At 40.2% G+C, this 25,701-nt stretch overlaps 1 long non-coding RNA gene and 1 pseudogene across 15 annotated transcripts in view; one reads left to right on the plus strand and one right to left on the minus strand.

Moving 5' to 3' along the window:
• The window catches only part of LOC309650789, a 381,028-nt gene that overhangs the window by 124,412 nt on the left and 230,915 nt on the right, over nucleotides 1–25,701 (plus strand). The window lies entirely within an intron of this gene.
• LOC309650764 (ribonuclease P protein subunit p30 pseudogene) lies at nucleotides 5,297–12,961 on the minus strand (annotated as a pseudogene). The gene has a single exon. The product of its transcript is annotated as a ribonuclease P protein subunit p30 pseudogene (transcript).

Here is a 25,701-nt window from a genome sequence, read left to right on the forward strand (position 1 = left end):
GTTTTATATGGATGGAAGTTAAATGTTAACTTGCTTCTATTTTGTCAAAAATTTTAATAAAATGTTAAAGTGTATTGTACTTCTAGTGCTCAGACCCGAAATCAAATGCTTTGAACCAACTCAAAGTTCTGAGACCTAAGTCATTTAATTTTATACTAATCTACTTGGTACAGTTTGTAATGCCTTAACCTCAGTTTGTTTCCTGCACCAACCACATTGGCTTTATCTGGGCGCTGGTTAGAAATGCAGATCTTGGGCCTCACCTCAGACCTACTGAATAAGAACCTGCATTTTCGAAAGGTCCTCGGGTAACTTGTGTGCATATTAAAGTTTGAGAAGGGCTGTAATCATGTACTCAGCAGCTGGTTAGCTTGGTTGGGTTGAGGGGCAGGACATCTAACCATTCAGAGGTGCTTGAACTTAGTGCCTGAGCCCTCCTGGAGAGTGATGGGGAAGCAGGGTTCTCAGGGTGTGGTCCCCAGATAGGCAGCATCAGTATCACCTGCGACCTTGTTACAAATACAAATTCTCTGGCCCTACCTGTTCCTCTGAATCCGAGACCCTGGGGATAGGAGCCCAGCAATCTGTGTCTTAAATCCTCTAGGTGATTCTTTGCAAACAACTGCTAGAAAATTACAGTAGTAGTGATGTAGGAGGATGTTTCAATTGGTTGTACATTTCAGTTTTGAATGCTTTATTTTGTCAAGTGGAGCCTAATTTTTTTTTTTTTGCAGTTAAAAATGCTTTATTTTTAGAACCATGATGCTTAATATATATACAATATATAAAGAGAAACGAACATATACATGTATGTGTGAAATATTCTTCTATTTGTATTTTGTCAAGGGTTTTTATTGTTGTTTATTTTTTAAAAATCAGGAGTGGACTTTATTTATTTTTAACAACTTTATTGGAGTATAATTGCTTTACAATGGTGTGTTAGTTTCTGTTTTATAACAAAGTGAATCAGCTATACATATACATATATCGCCATATCTCCTCCCTCTTGCGTCTCCCTCCCACCCTCCCTATCCCACCCCTCTAGGTGGTCACAAAGCACCGAGCTGATCTCCCTGTGCCATGCGGCTGCTTCCCACTAGCTATTTTACATTTGGTAGTGTATATATGTCCATGCCACTCTCTCACTTCATCCCAGCTTACCCTTCACCCTCCCCATGTCCTCAAGTCCATTCTCTATGTCTGCGTCTTTATTCCTGTCCTACTCCTAGGTTCTTCAGGACCTTTTTTTTTTTTTTTTTAAGATTCCATATATATGTGTTAGCATACGGTATTTGTTTTTCTCTTTCTGACTTACTTCACTCTGTATGACAGTCTATAGGTCCATCCACCTCACCTCACTACAAATAACTCAATTTCGTTTCCTTTTATGGCTGAGTAATATTCCATTGTATATATGTGCCACATCTTCTTTATCCATTCACCTGTCGATGGACACTTAGGTTGCTTCCATTTCCTGGCTATTGTAAATAGTGCTGCAATGAACATTGTGGTACAAGTCTCTTTTTAAATTATGGTTCTCTCTGGGTATATGCCCAGTAGTGGGATTGCTGGGTCATATGGTAGTTCTATTTTTAGTTTTTAAGGAGCCGCCATACTGTTCTCCATAGTGGCTGTATCAATCTACATTCCCACCAACAGTGCAAGAGGTTTCCCTTTTCTCCACACCCTCTCCAGGATTTATTGTTTGTAGATTTTTTGATAATGGCCATTCTGACCAGTGTGAGGTGATACCTCATTATAGCTTTGATTTGCATTTCTCTAATGATTAGTGATGTTGAGCATCCTTTCATGTGTTTGTTGGCAATCTGTATATCTTCCTTGGAGAAATGTCTATTTAGGTCTTCTGCCCATTTTTGGATTGGGTTGTTTGTTTTTTTGATATTGAGCTGCATGAGCTGCTTGTAAATTTTGGAGATTAATCCTTTGTCAGTTGCTTCATTTGTAAATATTTTCTCCCATTCTGAGGGTTGTCTTTTCCTCTTGTTTATGGTTTCCTTTGCTGTGCAAAAGCTTTTAAGCTTCATTAGGTCCCATTTGTTTATTTTTGTTTTTATTTCCATTTCTTTAGGAGGTGGGTCAAAAAGGATCTTGCTGTGATTTATGTCATAGAGTGTACTGCCTATGTTTTCCTCTAAGAGTTTGATAGTGCCTGACCTTACATTTAGGTCTTTAATCCATTTTGAGTTTATTTTTGTGTATGGTGTTAAGGAGTGTTCTAATTTCATTCTTTTACGTGTAGCTGTCCAGTTTTCCCAGCACCACTTATTGAAGAGGCTGTCTTTTCTCCATTGTATATTCTTGCCTCCTTTATCAAAGATAAGGTGACCATATGTGCGTGGGTTTATCTCTGGGCTTTCTATCCTGTTCCATTGATCTATATTTCTGTTTTTGTGCCAGTACCATACTGTCTTGATTACTGTAGCTTTGTAGTATAGTCTGAAGTCAGGGAGCCTGATTCCTCCAGCTCTGTTTTTCTTTCTCAAGATTGCTTTGGCTATTCGGACTCTTTAGTGTCTCCATACAAATTTTAAGGTATTTTGTTCTAGTTCTGTAAAAAATGCCATTGGTAATGTGATAGGGATTGCATTGAATTTGTAGATTGCTTTGGGTAGTATAGTCATTTTCACAATGTTGATTCTTCCAATCCAAGAACATGGAATATCTCTCCATCTGTTTGTATCATCTTTAATTTCTTTCATCAGTGTCTTATAGTTTTCTGCATACAGGTCTTCTGCCTCCTTAGGTAGGTTTATTCCTAGGTATTTTGTTCTTTTTGTTGCAATGGTAAATGGGAGTGTTACCTTAATTTCTCTTTCTGATTTTTCATCATTATTTTTTAGGAATGCAAGAGATTTCTGTGCATTAATTTTGTATCCTGCAACTTTACCAGATTCATTGATTAGCTCTAGTAGCTTTCTGCTGGCATCTCTAGGATTATCTATGTATAGTATCATGTCATCTGCAAACAGTGACAGTTTTACTTCTTCTTTTCCAATTGTATCCCTTTTATTTGCTTTTCTTCTCTGATTGCTGTGGCTAGAACTTCCAAAACTATGCTGAATAATAGTGGCAAGAGTGGACATCCTGGTCTTCTTCCTGATCTTAGAGGAAATGCTTTCAGTTTCTCACCATTGAGAATGATGTTTGCTGTGGGTTTGTTGTATATGGCCTTTATTATGTTGAGTTAGGATCCCTCTATGTCCACTTTATGGAGAGTTTTTATCATAAATGGGTGTTGAATTTTGTCAAAAGCTTTTTCTGCATCTATTGAGATGATCATATGGTTTTTATTCCTTAATTTGTTAATTTGGTGTATCACACGGATTGATTTGTGTATATCGAAGAATCCTTGCATCCCTGGGATAAATCCCACTTGATCATGGTGTATGATCTTTTTAATGCATTGTTGGATTCTGTTTACTAGTATTTTGTTGAGGATTTTTGCATCTATATTCATCAGTGATAGTGGTCTGTCGTTTCCTTTTGTTGCAGTATCTTTGTCTGGTATTGGTATCAGGGTGATGGTAGCCTCATAGAATGACTTTGGGAGTGTTCTTTCCTCAACAATTTTTTGGAAGAGTTTGAGAAGGATGGGTGTTAGCTCTTCTCTAAATGTTTGATAGAATTCACCTGTGAAGCCATCTGGTCCTGGACTTTTGTTTGTTGGAAGATTTTTAATCACAGTTTCAGTTTCATTACTTGTGATTGGTCTGTTCATATTTTCTATTTCTTCCTGGTTCAGTCTTGGAAGGTTATACCTTTCTAAGAATTTGTCCATTTCTTCCCCGTTGTCCATTTTATTGGCATAGAGTTGCTTGTAGTAGTCTCTTAGGATGCTTTGTATTTCTGCCATGTCTGTTGTAACTTCTCCTTTTTCACTTCTAATTTTATTGATTTGAGTCCTCTCCCTCTTTTTCTTGATGAGTCTGGCTAATGGTTTATCAATTTTGTTTATCTTCTCAAAGAACCAGCTTTTAGTTTTACTGATCTTTGCTATTGTTTTCTTTGTTTCTATTTCATTTATTTCTGCTCTGATCTTTATGATTTCTTTCCTTCTACTAACTTTGGGTTTTGTTTGTTCTACTTTCTCTAGTTCCTATAGGTGTAAGGTTAGACTGTTTATTTGAGATTTTTCTTGTTTCTTGAGGTAGGCTTGTATTGCTATAAACTTCCCTCTTAAAACTGCTTTTGCTGCATCCCATAGGTTTTGGATCATAGTGTTTTTATTGTCATTTGTCTCTAGGTATTTTTTGATTCCCTCTTTGGTTTCTTCAGTGATCTCTTGGTTATTTAGTAATGTATTGTTTACGCTCCATGTGTTTGTGTTTTTTACGGTTTTTTCCCTGTAATTCATTTCTTATCTCATAGTGTTGTGGTCGGAAAACATGCTTAATATGATTTCAATTTTCTTAAATTTACCGAGGCTTGATTTGTGACCCAAGATATGAACTATCCTGGAGAATGTTCTGTGTGCACTTGAGAAGAAAGTGTAATCTGCTGTTTTTGGATGGAATGTCCTATAAATATCAATTAAATCTATCTGCCATATTGTGTCATTTAAAGCTTGTGTTTCCTTATTAATTTTCTCTCTGTCCATTGGTGCAAGTGAGGTGTTAAAGTCCCCCACTATTATTGTGTTACTGTCGATTTCCTCTTCTATAGCTGTTAGCTGTTGCCTTATGTATTGAGGTGCTCCTATGTTGGGTGCATATATATTTATAATTGTTATATCTTCCTCTTGGATTGATCCCTTGATCATTATGTAGTGTCCTTCCTTGTCTCTTGTAACATTCTTTATTTTAAAGTCTATTTTATCTGATATGAGTATTGCTACTCCAGCTTTCTTTTGATTTCCATTTGCATGAGATATCTTTTTCCATCCCCTCACTTTCAGTCTGTATGTGTCCCTAGGTCTGAAGTGGGTGTCTTGTAGAAAGCATATATATGTGTCTTGTTTTTGTATCCATTCAGTGAGCCTTTGTCTTTTGGTTGGAGCATTTAATCCATTCCCATTTAAGGTAGTTATCAATATGTATGTTCCTATTACTATATTCTTAATTGTTATGGGTTTGTTTTTGTAGGTCCTTTTCTTCTCTTGTGTTTCCCACTTAGAGAAGTTCCTTTAGTGTTTGCTGTAGAGCTGGTTTGGTGGTGCTGAATTCTCTTAGCTTTTGCTTGTCTGTAAAGCTTTTGAATTCTCCATTGAATCTGAATGAGATCCTTGCCGGGTAGAGTAATCTTGGTTGTACATTCTTCCCTTTCATCACTTTAAATATGTCATGCCACTCCCTTCTGGCTTGTAGAGTTTCTGCTGAGAAATCAGCTGTTAACCTTATGGGAGTTCCCTTGTATATTATTTGTCATTTTCCCCTTGTTGCTTTCAATAATTTTTGTCTTTAATTTTTGTCAATTTGATTACTATGTGTCTCGGCATGTTTCTCCTTGGGTTTATCCTGTATGGGACTCTGTGCTTCCTGGATTTGGGTGGCTATTTCCTTTACCATGATAAGAATGTTTTCGACTATAATCTCTTCAAATATTTTCTTGGGCCCTTTCTCTCTCTCTTCTCCTTCTGGGACCCCTATAATGTGAATGTTGTTGTGTTTAATGTTGTCCCAGAGGTCTCTTAGGCTGTCTTCATTTCTTTTCATTCTTTTTTCTTTATTCTGTTCCGCAGCAGTGAATTCCACCATTCTGTCTTCCAGGTCACTTATCCGTTCTTCTGCCTCAGTTATTCTGCTATTGATTCCTTCTAGTGTATTTTTCATTTCAGTTTTGTATTGTTCATCTCTGTTTGTTTGTTCTTTAATTCTTCTAGGTCTTTGTTAATCATTTCTTGCATCTTCTCGATCTTTGCCTCCATTCTTTTTCCGAGGTCCTGGATCATCTTCACTATCATTATTCTGAATTCTTTTTCTGGAAGGTTACCTATCTGCACTTTAGTTGTTTTTTGGGAGTTTTATCTTGTTCCTTCATCTGGTACATAGCCCTCTGCCTTTTCATCTTGTCTATCTTTCTGTGAATGTGGTTTTTGTTCCACAGGCTGCAGGATTGTAGTTCTTCTTGCTTCTGCTGTCTGCCCTCTGGTGGATGAGGCTATCTAAGAGGCTTGTGCAAGTTTCCTGATGGGAGGGACTGGTGGTGGGTAGAGCTGGCTTTTGCTCTGGTAAGGAGAGCTCAGTAAAACTTTAATCCCTTGTCTGCTGATGGGTGGGGCTGGGTTCCCTCCCTGTTTGTTGTTTGACCTGAGGCGACCCAACACTGGAGCCTACCAGGGCTCTTTGGTGGGGCTAATGGCAGACTCTGGGAGGGCTCACGCCAAGGAGTACTTCCCAGAACTTCTGCTGCCAGTGTCCTTGTCCTCTTGGTGAGACACATCCACCCCCCGCCTCTGCGGGAGACCCTCCAACACCAGCAGGTAGGCCTGGTTCAGTCCTATGGAGTCACTGCTCCTTCTGCTGGGTCCTGACGCACACACTACTTTGTGTGTGCCCTCCAAGAGTGGAGTCTCTGTTTCCCCCAGTCCTGTCGAACTCCTGCAATCAAATCCCACTAGCCTTCAAAGTCTGATTCTCTAGGAATTCCTCCTCCCATTGCTGGACCCCTGGGTTAGGAAGCCTGACGTGGGGCTCAGAACCTTCACTCCAGTGGGTAGACTTCTGTGGTATAAGTTTTCTCCAGTTTGTGAGTCACCCACCCAGCAGTTATGAGATTTGATTCTATTGTGATTGCGCCCCCCCTACCATCTCATTGTGGCTTCTCCTTTGTCTCTGGATGTGGGGTATGCTCCTTGGTGAGTTACAGTGTCTTCCTGTCAATGACTACTCAGCAGTTAGTTGTGATTCCGGTGTTCTCGCAAGAGGGAGTGAGAGCACATCCTTCTACTTCACCATCTTAATCTCTCAGGTTTTGTTATTTTAATGGCTTAAATATAAGACTGCTTTTACAGACTACTGATATCTAGCTCCAAGTGAAAATAGTGAATCATAAGGAAGTTCCAATTCTGTTGTGGCTGATGGATTCTCAAATGGCAGAAGGGAGTGTTGACAAAGAAGAGGGACTTGTTTCAGCCCTCACACTTGGCTTTCTTGCAGGCTGGAAGAGAATCATCATCTACTTCTGATGTCCGAGATTTCTTCACCGTGGAAATAATTCCAAAAGCAGTTTTTCTAGTTTTCCCTCCATACAGAAGCACCGCTTGGCAGATGGTGGACACTGCAGCCTTGGTGTCACTTTCTGACAGCCCAAACCGCAACCCTAAGTTTGCCACATCGTATAGACCTCTCATTTCTAAAGACCTTTCAGCAGCACTAGATATAATTACATTCTTTCCTTTGCAGACCTGCATCAAATTGAGGGCGTTGGAAATTATGTACCTTCTCATTGTGGAGTCTTTGATAGCGGGGCTATAGACAAGTTCAAAGCCCACACCTCAGGTCAATTGCTGCTTTAATAGGGGGTCGTTTGAAGTAAAATTGTAGCTTCTCTGTTACAGTTATGCAGACTAAATCCACATCTTAAATGTGTACAAGCAATATGAAAAAGTTTTTCTGTCTTCAAAAAACTGCAACGATATCATACAGCCGGACTCTTGCAGAAGTTGCTCTCAAAACATTGCAATGAGATGGATCTGAAACAATAATTGTCAGTCTAGTTAAAATCTTAATTGGTTTTGATTTTCCCTGTACAATTGGCAAAGTTGTAAAGAGTTCAGAAACAGCTACTGGTTTTTCAATTTCCTGTTTCTTTTCCTTAAATTCAACAACATGATTGATGGCAACAACTGAATAGCCCAGGTGAGCAGCATTCTCCACGAGCCGGTGCAGCGCCTTCAGGTCGCAACCCTCCCAACAGGTCCAAATCCGCAAACGCCGCCATGCCTACAGAGCTTAATGTTGAATCAGACATTTCATAAAGGCAACAATTCTAACTTTGAAAGAAGCCGTGATGCTCTGACTGATTTAACTCTTTTAGTTGAAATTTATTTTTATTTTTAAACTTTTATCTATCTATCTATCTATCTATTTATTTATTTATTTATTTATTTATGGCTGCGTTGGGTCTTTGTTGCTGAGTGTGGGCTTTCTCTAGTTGTGGCGAGCGGGGGCTACCCTTTGTTGCAGTGTGCTGGCTTCTCATTGTGGTGGTTTCTCTTGTTGTGGAGCATGGGCTCTAGGCATGCGGGCTTCAGTAGTTGTGGCTCGCGGGTTCTAGAGTGCAGGCTCAGTAGCTGCACCGCACGGGCTTAGTTGCTCTGCGGCATGTGGGATCTTCCCGGACCAGGGCTCGAAGCTGTGTCCCCTGCATTAGCAGGCAGATTCTTAACCACTGCACCACCAGGGAAGCCCAAATTTTATTTTTATTTTTGACAGAAACTTGAACAAGAAAAAGGAATAGAAAGAAACGAAATGGTTGAAAAATGAAGTGAATGAAATGACCTGGCATTAGTTAGCCCTGGGAAGTGTATAGTGAGAGGAAAATCAGTTGATCCTCACTTTATTTCTGTAAATAGCGAGAGTGTCTTGTCATAAGGGCTCCCCTGGGACAGGAAGTTGTTTCTCTCTTGCTTCAAAGTGGCAAGCAGGGCTGTGTGTCCTTCATTCAGAACTTCTTGAGAATCTATTACAATAAGTCTGATGCTGTGAAAGACAATGGGGCTCAGAGATGACCAAGACACTCCATGATGCCAAGGAGGCTGTAGCCTAGTTGGAGAAGCTGATTAATGTCAGTAATTATAAATCAGTCAGTGTAAGTGTTAATGAAAATTTCAGGATATAGAGGAGAGATTCCCAAGTACAACTGGATGAAAGGGAGTTATTAGATGTTACCTGGCGTTGGCCACATGCCAGTGCAGTGCCCAACCAGCCAGGCAACCTGAAGGGATGTGGGGGACAGCCAGTGCATCCTGAGAATACAGTAATGAATGACTTGTGGGCAAGTCACATACTATAAAGCTGAGAATTAATTCATTTATTCCACAAATATTTATTCAGTGCCTACTACGAGTGTGACATTGTTTTAGGTCATAAGGATACTTCAGCGAGCAAAACAGACACAAATTTCTGTCTATGGAGCTTCATTCTAGCTAGAATTGTATCTAGAGGGATTGTATTGTATCAAATCAATTGTATTGATACATCCAATTGTATCATTGCATCTAGAGGGATATAGACAAGAGCCATATAAGTAAATTATAAGATAATGTGATATAATTCTACTAGGAAGGTGAAGAAGTGGGGACTGGGGGTCTCGGGTTGTATAAGAATCCTGTATCATCTTCCACAATAGGAATTTGGGTCTTTAATATCTTAAGTTGCATAATCAAGAAATAGCAATACAAGCATGTTCTTTAGAAATGTACAGGTTAATACCAGAAATCGTTAAATGATTTTGGAGAGGAAGATTCAGGAGTAGGGAGACCAGGGACTGCTATTGTTTAGTATGAGTCTTGTAGGATATTTGATGTTCTACACATTCATTCATTCATTCACTCATTCATTCATTCATTTATTCACAATATTTATAAATACTTTGTGTGTGCCAGACCTTGTTGTAGGCACTGGGGATACGGCAGTAAACCCCACCACCCCCAACAAAAAAAAACAGAAAAAAAAACCCCTAAGTTTCTGCCCTCATGGAAATTAAATTCAGAGGAGGGGGCCAGAGGTGAAGAGAGCATGTCAGAGGATGAGCCATGCTATGGAGACAAATGAAGGGGCCTGGATTTAGGGTTGGTGTTGGGGACGGTGCATTTGTGTATAGAGTAATTAGGACTGGCTTCACTGGAAGTGATAGTTGAATAGGGTGAGGGACCTTCCAAGTGCAAAGGTCCAGAGGTGTGAGACTGGGTGGAGCAGCGGGTGACCCAGAGCTGGTGCTGAAGGATGGAAGGGAGAGTGGTAGGAAAGGAAGTCAGAGGTAAATGGCGATGCAGTGCAGACGGCTTTGTCTTGCAAAGACTCTGGCTTTTACTCTGTGTAATATGGGAAGCATTGAACTTTCTAGAGTGATCCCCTATATAGTTAAAAAGAGATTTATAGACTACACATTATAAATACTGATTTTATTTTTTTCCCAATTCTTTTTTTTATTGAATTATATTTGATTTACAATGTTGTGTTAATTTCTGCTGTACAGCAAAGTGATTCAGTTATACATTCTTTTTTAAAATATTCTTTTCCATTATGGTTTATCATAGGATATTGACTATAGTTCCCTGTCCTATACAGTAGGACCTTGTTGTTTATCCATTCTGTATATAATGGCTTACATCTGTTAACCCCAACCTCCCACTCCATCCCCCCCCGACCACCTCCCCATTGGTAAATACTGACTTTAAATTAACAGAATAGATAATATACTACACTTTCAAATGTATATTTATCTTTATAATCATTATTTGAGAGGGGGAAAGCAGGATCAGTGGTAACACACAGAGACACGCACAGTTTTGAATGCAAAGAAATTAAAATAAAAGCTAAAGAACAAATTAGTAATGATTCATAGTGAGATCCTTAACATCTCCTAAATGGGGTCAGGAGCTTAGACTCTGGAAACCCAGGCAGAGCCTAAGCAATTGGAATTTCTTTTTTATTTATTTATTTATTTATTTATTTATTTATTTATTTATTTATTTATTTATTTATGGCTGTGTTGGGTCTTCATTTCTGTGCGAGGGCTTTCTCTAGTTGCGGCAAGTGGGGGCCACTCTTCATCGCGGTGCGCGGGCCTCTCACTATTGCGGCCTCTCTTGTTGCGGAGCACAGGCTCCAGATGCGCAGGCTCAGTAATTGTGGCTCATGGGCCCAGTTGCTCCGCAGCATGTGGGATCTTCCCAGACCAGGGCTTGCACCCGTGTCCCCTGCATTGGCAGGCAGATTCTCAACCACTGCACCACCAGGGAAGCCCCTGGAATTTCTTTTCATTCATGCATCCACCCAGTCCATCTATCCTTCCATCTGCCCCTCTGGTCACTAGAAATTACGAGAGCTTAGTGTCATCCAGGTACAAATATGAGTAAGCCTCTTCTCCCCTTGAGGATTCACAGTCTAGGCAGAGAGGCTAGCTTACGGCTTGCAGGTGGATGTACATGGAAGCACATGGCGAAAGTGGAAAATAGGTGGGGACTGGAACACACAATAGAATACTGTGCAACAGATGCCATCTGGCAGAGATGGTATTCTCATCACAACAGAGTGGTACTTGGTACAGGAGCAACTTTCACACTCCCTAGAAAAATGCCTTTCAAGGCTATTCACAGCCTTTGCCTTTATTCCATGATCACCAAACAATTTTCTGATATCTAGTTTAGTTTGTTGGCACATTGATCATGAGACAAAGGTGCAACAGATAATGGGAAAGCACCAACACCAACACTACTTCCACTGAAAATGAATAAGTTCAGATTCGATGGAGAAATCAAAAGCTTTACAGACAAGCAAAAGCTAAGAGAATTCAACGCCACCAAACCAGCTCTACAACAAATGCTAAAGGAACTTCTCTAAGTGGGAAACACAAGAGAAGAAAAGGACCTACAAAAACAAACCCATAACAATTAAGAAAATGGTAATAGGAACATACATATCGATAATCACCTTAAACGTGAATGGATTAAATGCTCCAACCAAAAAGGCACAGCCTCACTGAATGGATACAAAAACAAGACCCATATATATGCTGTCTAAAAGAGACCCACTTCAGACCTAGGGACACATACAGACTGAAAGTGAGGGGATGGAAAAAGATATTCCATGCAAATGGAAATCAAAAGAAAGCTGGAGTAGCAATACTCATATCAGATAAAAGAGACTTTAAAATAAAGAATGTTACAAGAGACAAGGAAGGACACTACATAATGATCAAGGGATCAATCCAAGAAGATATAACAATTATAAATATATATGCACCCAACATAGGAGCACCTCAATACATAAGGCAACAGCTAACAGCTATAAAAGAGGAAATCGACAGTAACACAAAATAGTGGGGGACTTTATAACACCTCACTTACACCAATGGACAGATCATCCAAACAGAAACTATCCAAACAGAAAATTATTAAGGAAACACAAGCTTTAAATGACACAATATGGCAGATAGATTTAATTGATATTTACAGGACATTCCATCCAAAAACAGCAGATTACACTTTCTTCTCAAGTGTGCATGGAACATTCTTCAGGATAGATCACATCTTGGGTCACAAATCAAGCCTCAGTAAATTTAAGAAAATTGAAATCATGTCAAGCATCTTTTCTGACCACAATGCTGTGAGACTAGATATCAATTACAGGGAAAAAAACGTAAAAAACACAAACACATGGAGGCTAAACAATACGTTACTAAATAACCAAGAGATCACTGAAGAAATCAAAGAGGAAATCTAAAAATACCTAGAGACAAATGACAATGAAAACACGATGATCCAAAACATATGGGATGCAGCAAAAGCAGTTTTAAGAGGGAAGTTTATGGCAATACAAGCCTACCTCAAAAAACAAGAAAAATCTCAAGTAAATAGTCTAACCGTACACCTAAAGGAATTAGAGAAAGAAGAATAAACAAAACCCAAAGTTAGTAGAAGGAAAGAAATCATGAAGATCAGAGCAGAAATAAATGAAATAGAAACAAAGAAAACAATAGCAAAGATCAATAAAACTAAAAGCTGGTTCTTTGAGAAGATAAACAAAATTGATAAACCATTAGCCAGACTCATCAAGAAAAAGAGGGAGAGGACTCAAATCAATAAAATTAGAAGTGAAAAAGGAGAAGTTACAACAGACATGGCAGAAATACAAAGCATCCTAAGAGACTACTACAAGCAACTCTATGCCAATAAAATGGACAACGGGGAAGAAATGGACAAATTCTTAGAAAGGTATAACCTTCCAAGACTGAACCAGGAAGAAATAGAAAATATGAACAGACCAATCACAAGTAATGCAATTGAAACTGTGACTAAAAATCTTCCAACAAAAGTCCAGGACCGGATGGCTTCACAGGTGAATTCTATCAAACATTTAGAGAAGAGCTAACACCCATCCTTCTCAAACTCTTCCAAAAAATTGCAGAGGAAGGACCACTCCCCAACTCATTCTATGAGGCCACCATCACCCTGATACCAAAACCAGACAAAGATACTACAAAAAAAGAAAATTACAGACCAATATCACTGATGAATATAGATGCAAAAATCCTCAACAAAATACTAGTAAACAGAATCCAACAACACATTAAAAGGATCATACACCATGATCAAGTGGGATTTATCCCAGAGATGCAAGGATTCTTCAGTACACACAAAACAATCAATGTGATACACCAAATTAACAAATTAAGGAATAAAAACCATATGATCATCTCAATAGATGCAGAAAAAGCTTTTGACAAAATTCAACACCATTTATGATAAAAACTCTCCAGAAAATGGGCATAGAGGAAATCTACCTCAACATAATAAAAGGCCACATATGACAAACCCACAGCAAACATCATACTCAATGATGAAAAACTGAAAGCATTTCCTCTAAGATCAGGAACAAGACAAGGATGTCCACTCTTGCCACTATTATTCAACATAGTTTTGGAAGTCCTAGCCATGGCAATCAGAGAAGAAAAAGAAATAAAAGGCATACAAATTGGGAAAGAAGAAGTAAAACTGTCACTGTTTGCAGATGACATGATAGTATACATAGAGAAACCTAAAGATCCACCAGGAAACTACTAGAGCTAATCAATGAATCTGGTAAAGTTGCAGGATACAAAATTAATGCACAGAAATCTCTTGCATTCCTATACACTAATGATGAAAAATCAGAAAGAGAAATTAAGGTAACACTCCCATTTACCACTGCAACAAAAAGAATAAAATACCTCGGAATAAACCTACCTAAGGAGGCAGAAAACCTGTATGCAGAAAACTATAAGACACTGATGAAAGAAATTAAAGATGATACAAACAGATGGAGAGGTATTCCATGTTCTTGGATTGGAAGAATCAACATTGTGAAAATAACTATACTACCCAAAGCAATCTACAGATTCAATGCAATCCCTATGAAATTACCAATGGCATTTTTTACAGAGCTAGAACAAAAAAATCTTAAAATTTGTATGGAGACACAAAAGAACCTGAATAGCCAAAGCGGTCTTGAGGGAATAAAACGGAGCTGGAGGAATCAGACTCTCTGAATTCAGACTATACTACAAAGCTACAGTAATCAAGACAATATGGTACTGGCACAAAAACAGAAATATAGATTAATGGAACAGGATAGAAAGCCCAGAGGTAAACCCACGCACCTATGGTCAACTAATCTATGACAAAGGAGGCAAGGATATACAATGGAGAAAAGACAGCCTCTTCAATAAGTGGTGCTGGGAAAACTGGACAGCTACATGTAAAAGAATGAAATTAGAACACTCCCTAACACCGTACAGAAAGATAAACTCGAAATCGATTAGAGACCTAAATGTAAGACTGGACACTATAAAATTCGTAGAGGAAAACATAGGAAGAACACTCTTTGACATAAATAACAACAAGTTCTTTTTTGATCCACCTCCTAGGGTAATGGAAATAAAAACAAAAATAAACAAATGGGACCTAATGAAACTTCAAAGCTTTTGCACAGCAAAGGAAACCATAAACAAGACGAAAAGACAACCCTCAGAATGGGAGAAAATATTTGCAAATGAATCAATGGACAAAGGATTAATCTCCAATATATATAAACAGCTCATGCAGCTCCATATTGAAAAAACAAACAACCCAATCCAAAAATGGGCAGAAGATCTAAATAGACATTTCTCCAAAGAAGACATACAGATGGCCAAGAAGCACATGAAAAGCTGCTCAACATCACTAATCATTAGAGCAATGCAAATCAAAACTACAATGAGGTATCACCTCACACAAGTTAGAATGTGCATCATCAGAAAATGTACAAACAACAAATGCTGGAGAGGGTGTCGAGAAAAGGGAACCCTCTTGCACTGTTGGTGGGAATGTAAATGGATACAGCCACTATGGAGAACAGTATGGAGGTTCCTTAAAAAACCAAAAGTAGAATTACCATATGCCCCAGCAATCCCACTACTGGGCATATACCCTGAGAAAACCATAATTCAAAAAGAGACATGGGGGCTTCCCTGGTGGTGCAGTGGTTGAGAATCCGCCTGCCAATGCAGGGGACACGGGTTTGAGCCCTGGTCTGGGAAGAGGCCACATGCCATGGAGCAACTGGGCCCGTGAGCCACAACTACTGAGCCTGCACGTCTGGAGCCTGTGCTCCGCAACAAGAGAGGCCGCGATAGTGAGAGGCCCGCGCACCGCGATGAAGAGTGGCCCCCACTCGCCGCAACTAGAGAAAGCCCTCGCACAGAAACAAAGACCCAACACAGCCAAAAATAAATAAATAAATAAATAAATAAATAAATAAATTTATTTTAAAAAGTTGATCATGGTATCAAAAAGAGACACATACCACAATGTTCATTGCAGCACTATTTACAATAGCCAGGTCATGGAAGCAACATAAATGCCCATCGACAGACGAATGGATAAAGAAGATGTGGTATGTATATGCAATGGAATATTACTCAGCCATATAAAGGAACGAAATTGGGTCAGGTGTAGAGACGTGGATGGATCTAGAGACTGTCATACAGAGTGAAGTAAGGCAGAAAGAGAAAAACAAATATCGTATATTAATGCATATATGTGGAACCTAGAAAAATGGTACAGATGAACCGGTTTTCAGGGCAGAAATAGAGACACAGATGTAGACAGCAAACATATGGACACCAAGGGGGGAAAGTGGTGGGTGGGGGGTGGTGGTGGTGTGATGAATTTGGAGATTGGGATTGCTATATATACACTAATAGTATAAATGGATAAGTAATAAGAACCTCCTGTATAAAAAAATAAATAAAATTCTTTAAAAAAAGAAGAAAAAAAAGGAAATGCATAGGAATTGTTACCAAACTAAACTTGCGTCCGTTTGCCCATGGGCAGTAAAGCCAATCTATTGACCATGGGTTGTGGTGAAGGAAAGTGCAGGCGCCAAGCAAGAAGTCTAGGCAGCTAGTGCTCAAAAGACCCGAGTTCCCTGATGGCTTTCAGGGAAAGGTTTTTAAAGACAAGGTGAGGGAGAGGGTTGTGGGGTGAGTGTTCAGCTCATGGCCATTCTTCTGACTGGTTGGTGGTGAGGTACACAGGAATCAGCATCATCAACCTTCTGGTTCCAACTGGTCTGGGATTTGTTTTTTGTGGTCAACATGCAGTTAACTTCTTCCACCCGGGGAGGGTTTCAGTATCTGCAAAACAGATCAAGGATATGGCTCAGAATATTATCTATAGCCCCTGAGGAGGAACTAAAGGTCCTTGACTTTAATGGCTAAAGTATTATTTTGTCTTGCTTGCTTTCCTTTGTTTCTGTGTTTTCTCACTCTCTGGTTAAATTTATTCTCTGGAACTTGGGAAAGGCCTCGGAGGCTAACGTTTTTCTACAAACAAGAGGTAGGTGGAGGACATGGGGGAATCTGTCCCAGGAAGGCCCCGTAGCGTCCTGCTTGGTTACAGGACCTCTTGTTAATGGAGTTTATATGACTCCATTCCCTTAACTCCTATCAACCTTGAGCAGACCGATAAAGTCAAATTTCTGAACCTTGAAGTCTGAGGACTTTGCCAACAAATGTGTTGAATGAGTAAGCCTGTAAAGTGCAGTGACTCTGGAAAGCTCATCCGGAAATATTATCTCCTTCATATCTGCTGTAAATACAAGGGTACACCTACAGCCACAACTGTGTAACACTGACAGCCACATAAGGAAACACAGCACAATAATACCCAGTATTGGGTCCCACGAAATGGGCTATCTTAAGAAGGGGCTAAAATATCCCAAACTTCAGTACAGGGCTATGAAGGGATCTTAGATGAGGTCTGGATACAGTGTCTAACATAGCAAGTACACGGTTGATGGTTAATAAGTGAATGAATGAGTATGAGGGGTCCAATTTATCTGTTTTAAAGAGGAAGAAATTTCTTTGTATTTTTCTTAAAAATCTTTCCTGTTTTAATAGTGTCTACTGACAATTAAAATGTATTTTACTATGTTCCTTTCGCTACACAAGGAACTTGATTGCATGTTTCTGTAGGTAAATGAGCATGAAAGAATCATTGCATGTCAGCTTCGTCCTGGGAAAGAACACAGGACGAGGAGTCAAGATGCACAGGGTTTTATTCTCCATGTTACTGTGACCAAGTTTCTTTATCTTTCAGGAAATAATATCATGGCAGATAAAATGAATCATTTGGGCTCTTAAGTCTTAAGATCCCATTTTATGGCTTTGAAAGAAGTACCGTATTTATTTACCTCTTGCTCACTCTGCTGGATGACTGGCTTTCTGCTTTGCTCTTACAGTGAATATACTGTGTAGCTGTAGGATTTTTTCTCTTTTTGGAGTTAAAAATCCCCAAGCTTATATTGAATTATAATTAGACTCAAGAGAAACCCTTTGACCCAGTGGTTCCCTTCCTTCAGATGCGCCTTGGAATCCCCCGGGGGCTTGATGTTATAGGCTAAGGATATATTCAGGCTTTTACTGTGTTCAGTGTTCCTGTCCTGGAGAATGGCATTTGGCCACAGTTTCTTCAAATCCAAGTACTCAGAAGCCATGGTTCTTTGTGTTTTTAACCTGGGGACCATTGCCTTAAGCCATCGTGGACACTTTAAGGAATGTATCAAAGTATTGGAACAGCTCAGGGTATGGGCACCCCTACTTTCTCCTGACTTGATCCTTCAAATAAGTCTACTTGGAATTTGCCTTCAAGGTCCTGCTAAGTTCTAAGACTGTTGTGTGACAGAGTTGCTGTCCTACCCTTCTACTTTCATTGTTATTTTACTTCAAAGTCTTCCTATAACTCTTGCGGTTTTTGTGACTCTTGTAACTGACACTCCTGAAAAAGGAACCCACAGGAGTGCTTATTATCTAGGACATTGTGGTCATGAAATCCATATTCACGTGGATTTTATTGCAAAACTCAGATGCCTTAACAAGTCTACATGTTAATTTGCTTAGTATTCAGATTTTAAAAATGTTTTAGCTTCCCAGATTCTCCCACTTCAAATCAGAAGTCCCTGCCCTCGTAATACTTGGTCTGTGGCACTTGTCTGCATCTCTGCAAACCTCGACCACCCCTGGTCTCCATAGCATGGCCCCCCCTGCAGTCAGTGACAGTCAATAGGGGTTTTACTTTACCTCTTAGCAAACAGAGAATGAGGCAATGTGAGATCATGATGTCAAAAATCTCCTTTTCCCTGAAGCTCCTTTATTAGGATGCTTGCATTAAAAAGAAAAAAAAAACCTAATTAAAAAATGTTTATGTATCACGTGGAGCAGAGTTGCCTAAATGAGCAAAAATACTTAAAAAGTCTAGCCTCTACTTTCATTGGTCAGAGGAATTCAGAGGCTGCCCTGGGGAAAATTGTGAGGCCAGAGGTTTATGTCCTGCATCCCCAGCCTCCAGTCAAGAAGGGAAGCCTGCCAGCTCCATACCTTCAGGCTGTCCTGTGTATCCTTGGCAATTGTCAATGAAGTCATTATATTCAGGCTGTTTGTGGGTCAAACAATTGGAATATCGGCAATTTCATAGGGTTCGACCTATTTTGCTTGTTGTTTAATTAACTAATTAATTAATTAGTCTGCGCCCGGTCTTTGCGGCATGCGGGATGTTTAGTTGCGGGCATGCGGGATCTTTTAGTTGCCGCACGTGGGATCTAGTTCCCTGACCACGGATGGAACCCGGGCCTCCTGCATTGGGAGCGCGGAGTCTTAACCACTGGACCACCAGGGAAGTCCTTGGTTGGACCTATTTTGAACAAAACCCTTGGTCAGTATTCTATTTCAAATGAGGAAATAAGTTCTTTTGCTCATTGTTAAGATAATTTGTGTCAATGAGCTGTTGTAGAAGGCTGCAGTTTAATTTTTATTTTTAGTGGGAAGAGAGTCTTACGGGAGAGAAGTGAAAACCTGGTGATTCCATTTTGGTGGTCGTTCTTTGCTACCGTACCTGTCATACAAATTACTGAGATTTCAAGTTGCTACCGTGCCTTGGGCGTGAACTGTGAAGGTTTGGTATTCTTTTACTCCCTCAGGAGGCTGTATGGATATTGATTTCAGTTCAACCCGAGAGCCCTGATCAGGAAAAAGAATACTGAGTTCAGACCTAAATTGCCGCTCTGGTCAGCAGGGGGAGCACTTGCCCTTCATATCTCATCACGGCTAAAGCGACCACTCCAGCGCGTCTAGGGAAACCCGTTTGTGAGTCACCATTACCACCCTTCCTACTCGGTTCAATTGGCACTTTGCAAAGACCAGCATTACTTCTCGGTGAGCAACAGCTGGCCAGTCACCTCGAAAAGCATTTGGCAAACTAGACAATTTTAAAAGTACAAAGCAAAATATATCCTGTATCTTATTTTTAATTTTTTGCCATAAGCGTGAATGACCCACAGGAAAAGCAGATTCTTTTCCGTCTTTTAGATTATTACACCAGCCTAAACTATCCAGGTGTTCTTTAAATTAGCCGCGTTTGTGTTTGGTTGTGTGCCAAAGAGTCCAAGGCCCTCTCAGCTGTAGGAAAGTTTTAATAGTCTGTCCCTTTTCCTGGCAGAGATGTTGGCATAGATGGGCCAGACCTTTCCTGCTGTAATTTCAACTTATTTTCCCCTGCTGTAATACCTATAGACGGGGTTGGCACTTTTTTTTTTTTTTTTTTGCAAAGGCCAAATGGTAATTATTTTAGGATTTGTGGGCCAGAGAGACTCTGCTGTAACTACTCAGTTCTCCTGCTGTTGCCCAAAGTTGCAGACAACATGTAAGCGAGAGGGCGTGGCTGTGTTCTAATGAAACTTTATTTATAATTTGACCAACCTGTAGACATCTAAAATATTAAAAAGCCAGTTAATTTCTTACTTACATATCTGTTATTTTATGTTTCTTATAAACTCAAACGCTTTTATAGTTAACAGGAAAATAGTCAAATCGGAATGTCTATCTTGTTCCATTCCTATTTGGAATCGAAGCCTGGTCCCCCTTACGACATTCCTGACAAGCATCATTGCCCTCTGCTTGCAAAGCTCAGACTTTCTGTTTTCCCTGTAAGCAAAGTAGTGGCCCCAAAGAGCTGAGAGGATGACAGAAGTCCACGGAAGTTTTTAAGTAGATAACACAGCAGTTTAGAAACCAGTGCTGCTGGAATTGTGAACTTTTAATCTTTTCATTCATCACATCATTTAATCCATATGTTAAAAGAAAGATGCCACAGTATAAAGCAACAGGCACTGACTGGCCTGAAATATCCCAGGAAAATCTGGTTTAAGATTTTTCTGGGTGTTGATCCAAGAACATTTTTCTTTCTGCCTTTTGATCTGTTGAAAGATACACAAGCTACTTGGATGCCTTGAAGACATAGATGCCAGTATGGAAATACTTTCTGACAAGTTGTCTTGCAAAGGGAACCAGCACTTAGAGCATGGATAATTGTAAAGGCAGGAACTGGAACTTTTTTTTCTGCTGCCTGACCTCAAACCCATTTTTTTTTATTTTAAAGTATTTGTTTATTTATTTATTTATGGCTGTGTTGGGTCTTCGTTTCTGTGCGAGGGCTTTCTCTAGTTGTGGCAAGTGGGGGCCACTCTTCATCGCGGTGTGCGGGCCTCTCACTATCGCGGCCTCTCTTGTTGCGGAGCACAGGCTCCAGATGCGCAGGCTCAGTAATTGTGGCTCACGGGCCCAGTTGCTCCGTGGCATGTGGGATCTTCCCAGACCAGGGCTCGAACCCGTGTCCTCTGCATTGGCAGGCAGATTCTCAACCACTGCGCCACCAGGGAAGCCCCTCAAACCCATTTTTGTACTTGTTCTGTAAATGGATTTTGTCTCTTACAAGCCTGAGTGGGTTTAGGGGAAATCGAGGTAACACAATTGCTGCCTGCAGCTTTAATTCCTCTCTAGTGTCTCCTAACTTCCCCTCCCCCACTCCGCTTCTGATAAACAGAAGGTTACATGCTCCTGTCTCTGACCTCAAAGAAACATTTAGCTGGAGCTTACCACAGAGGACAGGAAATGAGAAGTGACCAAGAGAAGGAGAACCTCTGGAGGTGCTTTTATATTGAGATGATTTTATGTAAATATGTAAATGTCAGAGGTTACTTGGAGGCACCAAAACAAAGCTGGTGGTGGGGAGAGCAGGAAGCAAATATCTGCGAGCCCCAAGCCTCCCCTGCTCTGGGACCCAAACAAGCACAGGGGTGCCTTCCAGACATCATTTGGATCCTTTAAGCGTAGCAGAGACCACGTAGAAAGTTTTATTTCTAAAGGGTTATGGGAGAAGGCTCTGAATTCTCCCCCTTACTCATTCCTGGTGGGGGGAAAGTGAGGCAGATCTGATTCCAAGCACTACCAGGAAGATCCTGGAAGAGTGTATTTGTGTATCAAAGCCTTGAACTCCCAGCCCCAGACTCCACTGTTCCCCCGCTTCAGGTGTCTGTGTGTCCCTCTCACCAGCTTCCCAGCGTCTGGGCCTCTAGAAGGGTCTCAGGCTGTGGTTTTAACCCTGTGCCTGCTGTACAAATAGTTAGCGGAGCTCTACTTGTCACTGCTGGGCTTTTTTCTTCCTTCTGCTTCCTGTGATGGGGGAGGGAACCGACTCTGGACATCTGCTCTTTGAAGGCAGCACTAGTGTGGTCTGACACAGAACCTGGTCCTGGTCACTCTGACCTCTGGTTGGCCCAGGGACAGTGTGGCTGGAGTGGAAGAGAGGAGACTTGAGTGCTGTCACATCCCCCCTTGGGCCATATTGGCGTCAGGGGCATCCACACGAGAGGTGGGGGCAGAGGAGGAAGATAGATGATGTCTTGTCTCCTGTAGAGAGGCCTCTTCCAGAACCTTCCAACCACCTAGCATTGTAGAGGGAAGAAGAAAGGACAGGGTGAGAAATGGAATCACTCATGTCCCTACAAAAAGGTCTCTTACCAGTGGTCCAGCCCCTTGTATATGCAGGAAAGATTAAAGATGCTGTCTCCTTCCCCAGAGCGGCCCATCCGTAGGTGCGTTACCTCTCCCAACTCTTAGCACTGTAGCAAATGTTGTTCGTAAACTTTTAGGTGACTATTGTCTTTGTGTGTATGTTAGACCTTCCTTTGAGAACCAGAAGTTAAATAAATTTAGATTTTCCATGGCTTCCCCAAACACTTGGATTAATGTTTTCTTGGAATGCCCTTATTTGGTTTGCCAGCTGATTATAATTTTCGGAGGACACTAATGACAACCGAGGCGTGATGTCTACAAAGCCCCACATGAAGGCAGCTTGCATCGCAAACCTGCCATTCAGGTGATGACTGCCACCCTCTGGAAAAACAGGCTGGGGCTTCATCGGGGAAGTCCATCTGGTAATGCCTGGATGCTTGGGAAGGGTGTGAGGCCAGCTGTAGGACTTGACTTGGTGGAACTGGGCAGAAGGGTCAGGGATGGCTTTAGGAAGTTTTTGTTGAGTGTAAGAGAAAATTTCAAGAGGGTGGAAAGAGCTTTACTGAAGAGACATGCCTTCTTTTTTGTCTCTCAGCTCAAATTAATTTCCTTATCATGACACCAGCAAAGGTAATAATTATCATGACTACCTACCATGATTATGGGTGCCAGGAATTGCAGTGGGGCAAAGGGACTGTTTTGTATATTTTAATTTCCTTCTCTGAAGTTCTGACTTCATGAACTTCCTTGTTTTGTCTTCCTCATAGTGACTGACTCCATAGTAGACATATGCTAGGAGCGTCATCAATACTTCTTGACTGGTGCTTAATTCCAACTCATATGTGAATTTCTTGAAAACAGAGATAATATCAGTAACAATAATAAGAGCAACCAGGCCAAGCTGGGTTAGTTTAGGGTGGAATAGGGCATAATTTCACAGAGTTATTGTTGTTTTCCTTAAAACTTCAGACATTGTTTAGTTCTCTGAATAAAGAAATGATCCTTGAAGATAATTTAGGAAGAATTTTTTAAGTGGATATTCATATGTAAGTAGTGGCATACTTTTAGTGCTGTGTTCGCTAATGCAGTAGACAATGTTGGACGAGGCATTTTGCATCCTCTCCAATGAGTCTGGTTAGTGGTGAACTTTTCAGGTCTTGTGCTAATGCACTGAGGCCAGGAATAATTCGGGACAAAGTGATTGATCTCCTTAGTTTCCAGACTTTATTCTGTTTTCCACTCTTAACCAGAACCAAGAAACACCTTCTTTCAAGGCCTCACTTAGTCAATGCCCCTGCAGGCTTCACTCGCTTTGTGAAAGACAGTGCTAATGGGATTCTAATGGTGCCATCTTTCCTGCTGTATTTTTCACCCAGTTCAATCTAAGTTAAATCTATTGAGACGGCTTATAGGTAAGACTTTCAGTCTAGGGGCTATATCGAATGGATTGTGTACGTATATAATCTTGCATCTTAAGGTGTGGTCCATAAATCAGCAGCCTCAACATCATCTGGGAGCTTGTTCAAAATGCAGAATCTTGGGCCTCCAACCCAGGCCCACTGGAAACCCAGAATCTGCATTTGTAACAAGATCCCCATGTTATATGTATGAACATTAAGGTTTGAGAAGCACTGATATATATATATTATATATATCATTGTTATATATGTATGTTTTATATACAGATATATGTTATATATGTATGTGTGTATATATATAACTTTGGATTAGATGTTGACCCCCAGACTACTGCTTCCTAGAGTGTTGGAAATGATAAATGGAAATCTTCACAATATGTTTTTGCAATGAGACTCTGGATAAAATATTTCCAACTGATGAGTCTTGAACATATTCTGTGTAACTATGGCCCATCTTCTCTTCATCCTTCTTTTCTTGTTTTCGGAAAGTACGGGGAGAGATACTTTTGATCTAAAGTAGGAGGTGAGTATAAGGTCAGACTAAGGGGTGAGGTCCTCTGGTTTTGGAACTTGCTAAGCTCCTCTCTGGTGTTGAGTGGTAGAGTTTTAGGCAAGTTAAGAGAACACCTCTGTGCACAGAGGATTGAATGCTTCAAGGTGTGGGTAATGTCGTAAAACTTTGTCCCTCCCTAGTCCTGGGTGTATATTTCTGACTCCTGTATATTACTTTAGTACCATGCCCATTCAGATTTCTCATCCCTGGACTCTCACCTTAGACAAAAACCATCAGCAAGAGTTCATCAAAACATGTTGCCTGTGTTTCGGTTTTACATAACTCTTTAGCAAGCATTTTTGACTTTGTGTGACACAGTAGAAAGAACACTGGGTACAAATGATGGTTCCATCATTTTTAGCTATATGACCAATTAATTCACTCCATTTGAGCCCCAGTTTCCTCAACTTTAAAATAAAGATAATAATACCTTGCTGGGTTGTGATAAGTGTAAAATGAGATTATGGGTGCAAAGCTCAGTCAAGAAAAGTTGTTATTGTTAAAATTTCTTTTAGTATATGTGTGTATGTATGTTACATACGTGAGTGTTGTGTATGCATACTTTAAAAATTAGTAGTTTTTATTAGATGACTCAATTTTTTAGATGGCTCCTAATTTAAATTTCAAGAGAAGTTTTGGTGAGTAGGACAGTCCATGTACTGGTATGACTAACACGTACATACACACACACACAAATACAAACACACAAAGTTCTTTAGTAAAACTCTTAAGTATGGTTAGGTCATCAGATCATGAAGTGTGTCAGAGACATTTTCTTCTTTTCCTTTATGCATGACCTCACTGCAAATATATTTTAGAAACCCTCTAATCCTCTTCAGAAATATGGTGACATGTAGCTGTTGTAATAGAATAAATGAGATGGGGAATGAGTCACACACGGGAGTGATCTCAGGTGTCTAGTAAGTCGGAGAACCAATGTTGTTATGGTACACAAATAACCAACAAAACACTTCAAGGTATATATGTGTCTGTCTATATCTATCTATCTGTCTATCTATCTATCAATCTATCTACCAAAAATCTTACAAGTATTTATTGATTAAAGGCCATATGAGAGTATAGTATTTAATGTACAGCATTGTGAAAAAACATGCCTAGAATGAATGGACAATATTCAAGGGTCTTGATGACTTAAAAACTTAAACATTATAACTGCCTGATAATCATGATCATCTTAATCTGTACAGGCCTTATAGTTTCTTGGTGAAGGAGGACTTTGCTTACCTACACTGAAAACAGATCACCTTTCAGTGAAACTCTTGATCTGTTCGATACTTATTGTAAGCATAAGTATTTATAGAGAAGTTGTTAATGTCCCTGGAATGAGGAATGTAAACAGAGAGTCAAAAGGAATAGAAACCCTAAAGGTAAGAAGGAGAAGAATTTACCTGGGCATCCCGACATGCTCTAGTGAAGAGCAGGGGATGCCCTCTTCTCTGGGTTGGACTTACACTGCTTGGTCCCCATTTGAGAAGAGACACAGAGGGGAGCTCCGAACATACATGAGCAATGGCTTTACTCTCTGCCATCTCTGAGGAGGGAAGACCTTGGCTTTTTTTCTTGGAAGCTTTGGTGCTTCACCTATGGTTATTGGACCAGCACTTTTGCAGAGATCCATTTCAATGTTAAAATGACTAAAAATCTTGGTGGAAAGTTGAG

This window comes from Balaenoptera physalus (genome assembly GCF_965194825.1).
Source record: "Balaenoptera physalus genome assembly, chromosome: 20".
Classification (NCBI taxonomy): domain Eukaryota; kingdom Metazoa; phylum Chordata; class Mammalia; order Artiodactyla; family Balaenopteridae; genus Balaenoptera; species Balaenoptera physalus.